Raw genomic sequence first — 11,399 nt, 5'->3', positions numbered from 1 at the left:
CCATTCACGGGTACGTTAACGACATTGTAGTTCCTTTAGTCTACAGCTTACTACCAGACAAACAATCCTCAACGTATACTGAGTTTTTGTCAGTCGTAAAATCTAAAATCCCTAACAAAAGTCCGAGGAAAGTAATCATGGACTTTGAATTACCCATGATAAATGTTGTTAAAAAATTGTACATGGATACCCAAATTCAAGGATGTTATTTTCACTTTTCTCAGGCTATTTGGCGCAAAATTCAAAAAACATCCCTTATTGAGGATTATGTGTCTGATAGTAAACTGCAGTTTGAGCTTCAAAAACTAGCTGGTCTTTGCTTTGTTCCTCCTGATAGTGTAGATGACTACTACACAGCGATTACAGAGTCGGAATATTTTATGGTAAACGAGGACAAATTGGCCCCATTATTAAATTATTTTGAAGACACATGGATTGGGCGTCTAAGCAGGTCGGGTTGCCGGAGGAAGCCACGTTTTCTTGTGGACTGGTGGAACTGCTACTCCACCTGCTTAGAGGGAGGAGCAAAGACAAACAATGCCCTTGAGGGTTGGCACAACTCTTTAAACAAAAGCATAGGCAAAGCGCACCCTAATTTCTACAGTTTTCTTGAGATTTTAAAAAAGGAGCAAAGTTTCCAGGAAATGCGAATGTCACAGTGTTTAGCGGGTACTCTACATGCACGTGTTTGCCCGCGTTCAAAGGAAATGTCTGTCCGACTTTTGGCAGTGTTAAAACTTTTCCCCTTCTCTGTGCCTTCTGACTACCTGTCTTCCATCGCACATGTGCTTAATTCATTTGGGTAAAACAAGTTGACACTTGTATGTGTTGTATTCCATCCTCTGAATCCTTACTGTTGTGCCCCATAATCCTGTCTGTGAATTGTACCCCTACTTTTCCGATGTATATGTACTTTATTTCATTCATGTACATACCTAGTAAGTTTGTAAGTATTTTGTATATAAGCAATGTAAAGCAAAAAAAAATTAAAAATGTACAAACGTGTTTCTTGTATTTTAGAATTATTCATGTACATACCTAGTAAGTTTGTAAGTATTTTGTATATAAGCAATGTAAAGCAAAAAAAAATTAAAAATGTACAAACGTGTTTCTTGTATTTTAGAATTAAATATGTACAAACGTGTTTTTGGTGTTTAAGAAATAAAAATGTTCAAACGTGATTATTGTGACTTTTTCTATGTGACATTACATATCACCTTGGTTTACGTTGTTGCATGCCACCTTGTCGTAATTATTTAGCGGGTACAGCGCCTGACACATTGGCGTTATTTTTGTTGGGTATGCTTGCAGTATGCCATCCCTCCACCCATCCTCCAGCACCCACCCACCCACCCACCCATCCCACCCATCTAGCCATGCATCCATCCATCCATCCATCTATCCATGCATCCATCCATCCATCCATCCACCCATCCATCCCACCCACCCACTCATCCATCCATGCATCCATCCATCCATCCACCCATCCATCCATCCATCCATCCACCCATCCATCCATCCATCCATCCACCCATCCAGCCAACCAGCCAGCCAGCCATCCATCCATCCATCCATCCATCCATCCATCCATCCATCCATGCATCCATCCATCCATCCATCCACCCATCCATCCCACCCACCCACTCATCCATCCATGCATCCATCCATCCATCCACTCATCCATCCATCCATCCATCCACACATCCACCCATCCATCCATCCACCCATCCATCCATCCATCCATCCACCCATCCATCCATCCATCCATCCATCCATCCATCCATGCATCCATCCATCCATCCATCCATCCATCCATCCATCCACCCATCCATCCCACCCACCCACTCATCCATCCATGCATCCATCCAGCCATCCACCCATCCACCCATCCATCCATCCATGCATCCATCCATCCATCCACCCATCCATCCATCCATCCATCCATCCAGCCAACCAGCCATCCATCCATCCATCCATCCATCCATGCATCCATCCATCCATCCATCCATCCATCCATCCACCCATCCATCCCACCCACCCACTCATCCATCCATGCATCCATCCATCATCCACCCATCCATCCATCCATCCATCCACCCATCCATCCATCCATCCATCCACCCATCCAGCCAACCAGCCAGCCATCCATCCATCCATCCATCCATCCATCCATGCATCCATCCATCCATCCATCCATCCACCCATCCATCCCACCCACTCATCCATCCATGCATCCATCCATCCACCCATCCATCCATCCACCCATCCATCCATCCACCCATCCACCCATCCATCCGTCCATCCATCCATCCATCCATCCACCCATCCAGCCAACCAGCCAGCCATCCATCCATCCATCCACCCATCCATCCATCCATCCATCCATCCACCCATCCATCCATCCATCCACCCATCCACCCATCCATCCATCCATCCATCCACCCATCCAGCCAACCAGCCATCCATCCATCCATCCATCCATCCATCCATCCATCCATGCATCCATCCATCCATCCATCCATCCACCCATCCATCCCACCCACCCACTCATCCATCCATGCATCCATCCAGCCATCCACCCATCCATCCATCCATCCATCCATCCATCCACTCATCCATCCACTCATCCATCCATGCATCCATCCATCCATCCACCCATCCATCCATCCATCCATCCACCCATCCATCCATCCACCCATCCACCCATCCATCCATCCATCCATCCATCCACCCATCCAGCCAACCAGCCAGCCATCCATCCATCCATCCATCCATCCACCCATCCATCCATCCATCCATCCATCCATGCATCCATCCATCCATCTATCCATCCATCCATCCATGCATCCATCCATCCAGCCATCCAGCCATCATTCGAATTGTAATATTTTAATGGGAGTAAATATTAATCATATGCGCTTCATATTGGCATTGGCATTCTCATGTTAATGCTTTAATGTGATTTGCCATCAATATTCAGTCTCATAAGTAAATGAAAAATGTTTAATAAACATTACAAAAAGTCATTGCCACCGCTTACAAAAATCATAGCCACCGCGAACCGTGTCTGCCAGCACCAAAGTCTGTGTATGTTTCCGTTAGGCCACCTGTTGTTGCAGTGTCACTGCGTGGATTTAGGACATACTTAACATCAGGGAAATGAACATTAAATAAAGATTGTCGCTTCAAATTAACCTTGTTCATTTTATGAGCATTTTGCATTCGTATTTTCATCTTCTAATGTGATTTACCATCAATATTCAGTGTCACAAGTAAATTAAAACACTTTAAGAAACATTACAAAAAACATTAAATCATTCGTATTTTCATCTTTTAATGTGATTTAGCATCAATATTCAGTGTCACAAGTAAATTAAAAAAACTTTAATAAACATTACAAAAAACATTAAATCATTGCCACCGCGAACCGTGTCTGCCAGCACCAACGTCTGTGTATGTTTCCGTTAGTCCACCTGTTGTTGCAGTGTCACAGCGCGCATTTTAAATACTTCATATCAGCGCGCATTTGCCATTCATATTTCCATCTTTTAATTTGATTTACCATTAATATTGTGTGTCATAAGTAAATTAAAATACTTTCATAAACATTAAAGAAATCATTAAATCATTGCCACCGCGAACTGTGTCTGGCAGCACCAAAGCCTGTGTATAATGTAGGGAATGGAAGCCTTGCCCCTGGCAGGCACCACGGATGTCATCGTTACCGTTAGTTCACCTGTTGTTGTTGCTGTGTCACAGTGCGCATTTTGGAAATACTTCATATTAGGGAATGGAAGCTGGCAGGCACCACAGGTGCCAAAATGCATGACTTTGCATAGCGGATGTCATCGTTAATGAGCGCGCATTTATTTTACCCCCGCGACTAATACTTGCTGAACCTTCATATTATGGAAATATTAACGCACATTTAATTAATGTTTTCATATTATGGAAATATTAACGCGCATTTAATTAATGTTTCATATGTATTCATATTAGTGAAATGAGCGCAGGTAATACGATGTAGAACAATGAGCGCTCATGGAAACGAACCAAAGAAACATTCAACATGTTTCATATGTATTCATATTAGTGAAATGAGCGCAGAACACAAATCATTCCTTTTTAGGATATGATATTATGGTGAAATGAGCGCGCATGAAATATGACATCGCTTTATGACAAATATGCGTTACATCGCTTGCTTGAAACATCGCTTCATTAACGATGTAATCGTTAACGATGCATTAGGTAATACGATGTAGTTGCATGCGCCGTGATGGCATGCGATGTGATGACGGACACGATGTAATGTCCACGGTGTAAACTCATCGCGATGCGATGTATCCGCTGTAATGGGTGCTTCCCGAATATGTGGGTGTGTGAGTAACTGTATGGGTGTGGGAGTGGCTGTGCGACTGGCTGTATTGGTAAGAGGGTGGGTGTGTGAGTGGCTCTATGGGTGAGCGAGTGGCTATGTGAATGGCTCTATGGGTGAATGAGTGGGTGTCTTAGTGGCTTTATGGATGAGTCAGTGGTGTGTGACTATATGTATTGGTGAGTGAGTGGATGTATAAGTGGCTGTATGGGTGAGTGAGGTTCTGTGTGGATCTGTGAGTGGATATGTGAGTGGCTGTATCAGCAACAAAGTGGCTGTGTGAGTGGCTGTATGGGTGAGTGACTGCATGCGTAAGTGACAGTATGGGTGACCGAGTGACTGTTTAGGTGGGTGTTTGGTCAATTGATTGGTTAAGTGGCTGTATTGGAGAGTGACTGTCTATGTGAGGGGCTTTATGGGTGAGTGACTGGGTATAAGCAGTTGTATGGGTGAATAAGTGGGTGTGTGAGTAGCTGTGTGAGTGAGTAAATGGCTGTATGGGTGAGTGAGTGGTTGTGTGAGTGGCTCTATAGATCAGTGAATGGGTATGTGAGTGGTTGTATGGGTGTGTGAGTGGGTGTATGAGTTGCTATATGGGTGTGTGAGCAGATATGTGAGTGGTTCTATGGATGATGTAATCAGATGTTATTTGTAATGGCATCAGTGATGTCACCAATCATGTCACTGACCACATCATGAGTGATGTAATATGTGAGGTCTTAAGCAGTGTATTGCGGTGGCGTGAGTTATAGTTAGCTCAAGTATCTTTAACTGCTGAATTTAAATGATATATTACCAGTGAAATTTGAGCCTACCTTTAAACTCCTTGCTTTTTTCAGCAAATGTCTATGTTTTACTTGTCCTAATTTTTAACTATAATGTCCCTGTAACCTTTATTTTTGTTTGTAAATTTCAAAGGTTTTCAAAATTGTATTTCCAAATTGTAACATATAACCTTTCAGAGTGGGTGTGTAAGTAGCTGTATAGGTCGGTGATTCGGTGTGTGTGTGGCTGTATGGGTCTGTTACTGGGCATGTGAGTGGTTATGTGGGTGTCTGAGTGGGTGTGTGTATAGCTGTGTGGGTGTGTGAGTGGGTTTGTGAGTGGCTGTATGGGTTTGTGAATGGGTGTGTGACTGATTGTATGAATCTGTGAGTGGGTGTGTGAGTAGGTATGTGGGTGTATGAGTGGGTTTGCTAGTGGCTTTATGGGTCTGTACAGTGGGTGGATAAATGGGGGCAGGGCATCTGATGAGCTCTCAGAAGTGCCACTGGGTGAGTCTTACTGGTGGTAACAAGCGGGTTCTTTGGCCCCAATGATCCTCCGCAAGCTAGGGGACTTCGTCTACAACTAGTAGTGCACCAGGAGGCATGTTTTGCAGAGTGCTGGACAAAGGGTGCGGGCCCTCGACTACCTCTCAGCAATCCCGCTGTGTGGGACTTACTGGTGATACCAGGAGGGGTTCTTAGTCCCCAACGTTTCTCTGCATCCAAGGGGACTTCATCCTCCAAACAGTAGTGCACCAGGAGGCGTGTTTGCAGAGTGGTGAAGAAGTGGAGTCAGCCTTTGACCAGCTCTGAGCAATTCTGCTATGTGGCACTTACTGGTGATAACAGGAGGGATTCTTGGCCTCAATGTTCCTCAGCATCCAAGGGGACTTCCTCCCCTCACCAGTACTGCACCAGGAGGTGTGTTAGCAGAGTGTTGGACATAGGGGGAGGGCCTTTGATGACCTCTCATCAATCCCGCTGTATGGGTTTTACTGATGGTAATAGGAGGGGTTCTTGTCCCCGGAAATCCTCAGCATCCAAAGGGACTTCAACCCCCCAACCAGTAGTGCACCAGAAGGTATGTTTGCAGAGGGCTGGACAAAGAGGGCATGACCTCCGACGTAATCTCAATAATCCCACTGTGTGGGACATATTGGTGGTAAGAGGAGGGGTTCTTAGTCCCCAAGGAGCCTCAGCATCCAAGAGGAGTTCATCCCCCAACCAGTAGTGTGCCAGGGCGTGTATTTGCAGAGTAGTAGAGAAGGGGGAAGGGGTCTTCGACGAGCTCTCGGCAATCCCACTGTGTGGGGCTTACTGGAGGTAACAGGAGGAGTTCCTGGGCCCCAAGGAAACTCAGCATCCAATGGGACTTCATCCTCCAACCAGTTGTGTGCCAGGAAGTGCGTTTGCAGAGTGGTGGAGAAAGGTGGCGGGGCCTCCGATGAGCTCTCAGCAATCCCATTGTGTGGAAACTACTGGAGGAACAGAAATAGGCTGGTAATCTCAATCTATGGATGACATTCTGATGACAGAAAATCAGAAATGTCAGAGAGGTAGTCAAAAAGGTCAAACAAAAGCAAAATCCAATGGCCAAATGAAGCAGCAAGGAAGGATTAATTCTAAAAAATGACATCCATATGAACCAATCACAATCCTTCCTAGGGATGTTTTCCCTCCCTTGGGCATCTCAGAAAAAAAAGTTATTGTTTGTAACAGATATTTACCACCACATTGGAATAAATTGGATAAGCATGTTATAATGCTGAGTCAAAGAAACAAAAAAATAAGTGAACATAGAAGGGTATGGATATTATTGGCTGGTGACTGTAATCTTTTTGCTTCCTTTTTTACTGAATGATGATCATTGTGATTTTTTGATGAAGTGTGGGGCATTCCGGCTATAATGGGAAAGTATACACAAAAGAACCCGGGAGGTCTAAAGGCCACCAAATGTGGCTTGCTATCCTCAATTCCAATAGGGATTGTGAAGAGGTACCCTAGTCACTATAGGCCCATAGCCTATCAGACAAAATACCTTATGGTGATGATGGGTGTACATGCATGGAATTATATACATACAGTGCCAGTTTTCTAGATCCCAAAGACTCATATATGGATTGCCATCAAACGAACTTCGTGATCAGTCCTATCATTTGGTTCACCAGTCTCAAGTGGTTGGTCCCTTGATCATCGAGACCGTATTACCACGAGCTCAGTCATAGAGCAGGATCAAGTCCACAGGCACTTATGAACAACCATGTGACAGCCGAAATATTGATGGTTTTCTAGGGCTAGTGAACACGCAGTGCAACAAAAATTATATAGTGGTAAATTAAAATAGAGTGGGATGTCCTAGGAAAGAATATTTTAATTAAGCTAAGGGCACCCCCTCTCATTAAAACCAGAACAGTGCAAGCGACAGTGCAAACAAATATCTGTCGTTAAAGAAGGCCAACATGTTTCTCCCTCACGGGGCACAAGGTCCCCCAGCTTTCGTCAGGGCCTTTGCTCTTGAGATATTGCTACTGCTTAAAAAGGTGATAAATAAAGTATAACCAGTGTGTAAAGAAATATGTTTTAACTAAAGTATAACTTAATAGTATTAAAGGTTGGAACAAATACAACCTGTCAAAAGCTAATCCTCCGTATCAGCGAAAGCATGAACCCATCTATAAAGAGATGTAGAAGATAAGAGACAATATAGATGTCACATATACTGTATGTAAATTCCACCATTCAGCGAACCCATCACCAAGTTTTTCTCTCCCAGCTTGACCGGGGACTGGACCTCACCTCACCTGGACCATGCTCAGGTTTCTCAAGGCCCCGCTCTGAAGGTGAGAGAGAATAACCAGAGTATGTAGAGCTCATAATAACTATACTTTGTTAAGATAGTCTTATTGCAGTTTCTTTGTTAAGAGCTAGCTTTGTGGCTCTGGCGGATCCCATCTAGATTTATAGTTTTGCTGTTTCCTCTGGCAGACTCTCAAATACTTCACTTGAGGTTCTATACAGTACCGGTTCATCTGCATTGACACTATGGCAGAAATTAGTGGCCTAGCTTACGACGATACTGTATATCAATCTATATTGGATAGCATGCCTAGCATGCTAGAAGTCCTCCTTACTGTAACTACAGGCAGACAAGATGAGTGGGCCAAAGTTCTAACTCTAAAGAAATCACATTCCCGGACTTTGGTACATGGCATAGCAATGGCTGAATATCTGAGGGCCAGCTGTGCACCTCCGGGCCTGATTGTTACTAATGCTCCACGCCTTTTCTTACAGGACAAATCTTTTTGGAAAGATTGGTCCCTTATATCCTGGAGGTGCACAAGAGATTGGCTGATCCTGATCATTAGTACTTCTAAAAGGATAGCTGATACAATACTAATAGAGATTTAAATCTTACAAGCTTCAATTAAAGCAACCATCATTGGACCCATCTTTAAGAAACAGTAGGATGAGTCGAATAAGAACTCTAAGGAATTCAACGACTCATTCTTACAAGCCAAATTAGACAAATTCAAGAAGGACATGTCTAAATTTAAGCATGAGCGAGTATATCCCTACACAAGCGACACCTACACTCCTCCAACTTTCAGAGATAGTGGGAAACGCTATGGGTCGAATTACTCGGGTTCTAGTTCAGACAGCAGTGACACAGACACAACAGGTACACCATCCTTTCAGAGAAGAGGAAGGGGTAGATCAAACAGACAATTCTCTCGTGGAAATTACTCGCAAGGTCCGTTTCAACAATGGTGGCCACCTACTCCATGGGGTTACCCACAACAGCAACAAGCTTACCCTGCACCACCTGGTCCGTTTCATGGCTTTCCCAATGAATTTAACAACCAGCCTTTTTTAGGGTTTGGCCCACGCAGAACACGGGGCAGAAACCGGTTGGCACAACAACCAGGGGTCCACTGGGAAGATCAATCAGGTCCCCACACAGGGACTCGGAGTCAGACCAGCAAGAACTTGCAGAAGGCGGGAGCATCGGGGTATCAACCCTCATAGTCAACCTTTCTACCAAGGCATTAAGTGAGACTGAGAAGAGGGTCCTTGATAAAGGTCTTGGCTTCGTCATGACTAGCGATGGAGATCCTTTTCTGTTCCAATGTGAACTGTGTCAATTTTTTCAGAAATTTGAGACTTCACTACTTTTTTAGGAACAAAGACACTGACATAACGGATACTATGGAAGTGAATACTGGACTCAAACCTAAATCTAAATTTCAACCACCAGCCCATTCAGTCCCTCCCCAGGTTCTGGCATTTGAGAAGGCAGTGCAAGACGATGTTTCCAAGATTTGGGAAACTGAAAAAAGATCTTTCAAAAACCTTTCAAGAGAAGAACAGATTGCATTGAATACCCTTTCGGAAGACCGATCAATAATAATTAAGCCAGCAGACAAGGGGGGGCGCCACGGTTATTCTGAACTCTGATAACTACAGATTTGAATGTCTGCGCCAATTGGAGAACAGACAGGCATATAGACCATTGGAGCAAGATCCCACTGAAGATCTCAAGAGTCAGATAAAAAACCTGTCGGAAGAGGCCCTAGCAGAAGGATGGATAACCGTGAAAGAAGCACAATTTCTGACAACTGAGCATCCGGTGATGCCATACTTTTATATCCTTCCAAAAGTGCACAAATTACAACGACCGCCTCCTGGGAGACCGATAATCTCAGGGATCGGTTCGGTATTGGAACCACTGTCCACTTTTGTGGACTTTTTTCTGAGACCTATTGTCCAGAAGATACCTACATACCTTCAAGATACGAAGGACCTGCTGAGAGTTCTACCGGAAATCGAGTATTATCTAGATAGAGACTTATTGGTCTCATTTGATGTAGAGTCCCTCTACACTTCCATCCCTCAGGACAAAACTTTGGAAGTGGTCTCTTCCATTTTGGAAGCTAGTACACTGGATACAATAACACCTGTATCTTTCATCATGACCCTGGCTACATTAGCCATGAAAGAGAATTTCTTTCATTATGAAGAAACAATTTACCTGCAAACGTACAGCAGGAGCATGGGCATCGTTTTCGCGCCAAGCCTGGCCTGTTTATATGTCCATCAATTTGAGCAGCAACATGTGCTTACGCCCACCAACGCATTCCACTCATCGATTAGATGGTGGAAGAGATACATCGATGATGTATTAGTGGTGTGGAGAGGTAACCAGGAATCCATCCTAGCATTCCATCATTGGTTGAACAGTAAGTTCACTGTTGAGTATCACAAAGAAAGTCTGTCCTTTTTGGATCTCTCCATCTATGCTACGTCCACTGGTATACAAAGCGAACCCTACAGTAAACCAATGGTGAGGAATTCTCTACTTCTGTATGAAAGCCATCACCCGAAAGCTCTTCGGGATAATCTGCCTTACGGGCAATTCCTCATAGTACGGAGGAATTGTTCGAACACTGGTGATTTTAAGACATGCTGAGAATCTTACAAAACAGTTACTTGACAGACATTATCCACGATCGCTTATCAGACGCTCACGGAAACATGCAAATAACAGCAACTGAGAAGCACTTCTTGAACCCCCGGTGGGTAAAGCTCCATCAGATAGATTGAATTTGGTAAGCACATTTAATACCAGAAGCAATCATATCCAGAAGATAATTTGCCAACATTGGCGCATCTTAAATCATGGGAACAACAGTACTGCCTAACCCCACTTTGCTTTTAAAAGATCTAGCAGCATTCGGGATCGGTTGGTGCATACCCGTCCAAAAGAAATACCCAGAAGAGCAGTGGGTACCCTATGGGAGTTGCCATCGGTAACAGGTCATCACCCGTGTGGAACTTGTTCTGTCTGCCCCCAAACCAAGCATTCAATCCAAATTGACATAGGTACCAGTGGGCCATGGACACAGACCCACTTCACCAATTGTAATAGCGATAATTTGATTTACCGGCTCACATGCCCATGTTTGATTAAATATATGGGCATGACCACGCCGAAAGTACGCGTGCGCATGCTGGAACATAAGAGCTCTTTTTGATGCAGGAAATCAATGACAAACTTGACTAAACATTATCTGGATAAACATCACAGGGAAGATGACTTCCAATGGACCGTCCTAGATAAGCCATATATACCATCACACATCAGCGACATTTCAAATTATCTGTTTATAAGGGAACAGAAGTGGATCTACAAGCGCCGTACTAATGTTGTGGGACACAATGATGACATACCTTGGGTTTCCCTGTGAGGTCTAGTG

The sequence above is a fragment of the Lissotriton helveticus genome, chromosome 6 (assembly GCF_964261635.1).
Source record: "Lissotriton helveticus chromosome 6, aLisHel1.1, whole genome shotgun sequence".
NCBI classification, from domain to species: Eukaryota; Metazoa; Chordata; class Amphibia; order Caudata; family Salamandridae; genus Lissotriton; species Lissotriton helveticus.
This window is presented reverse-complemented; position numbering follows the sequence as displayed.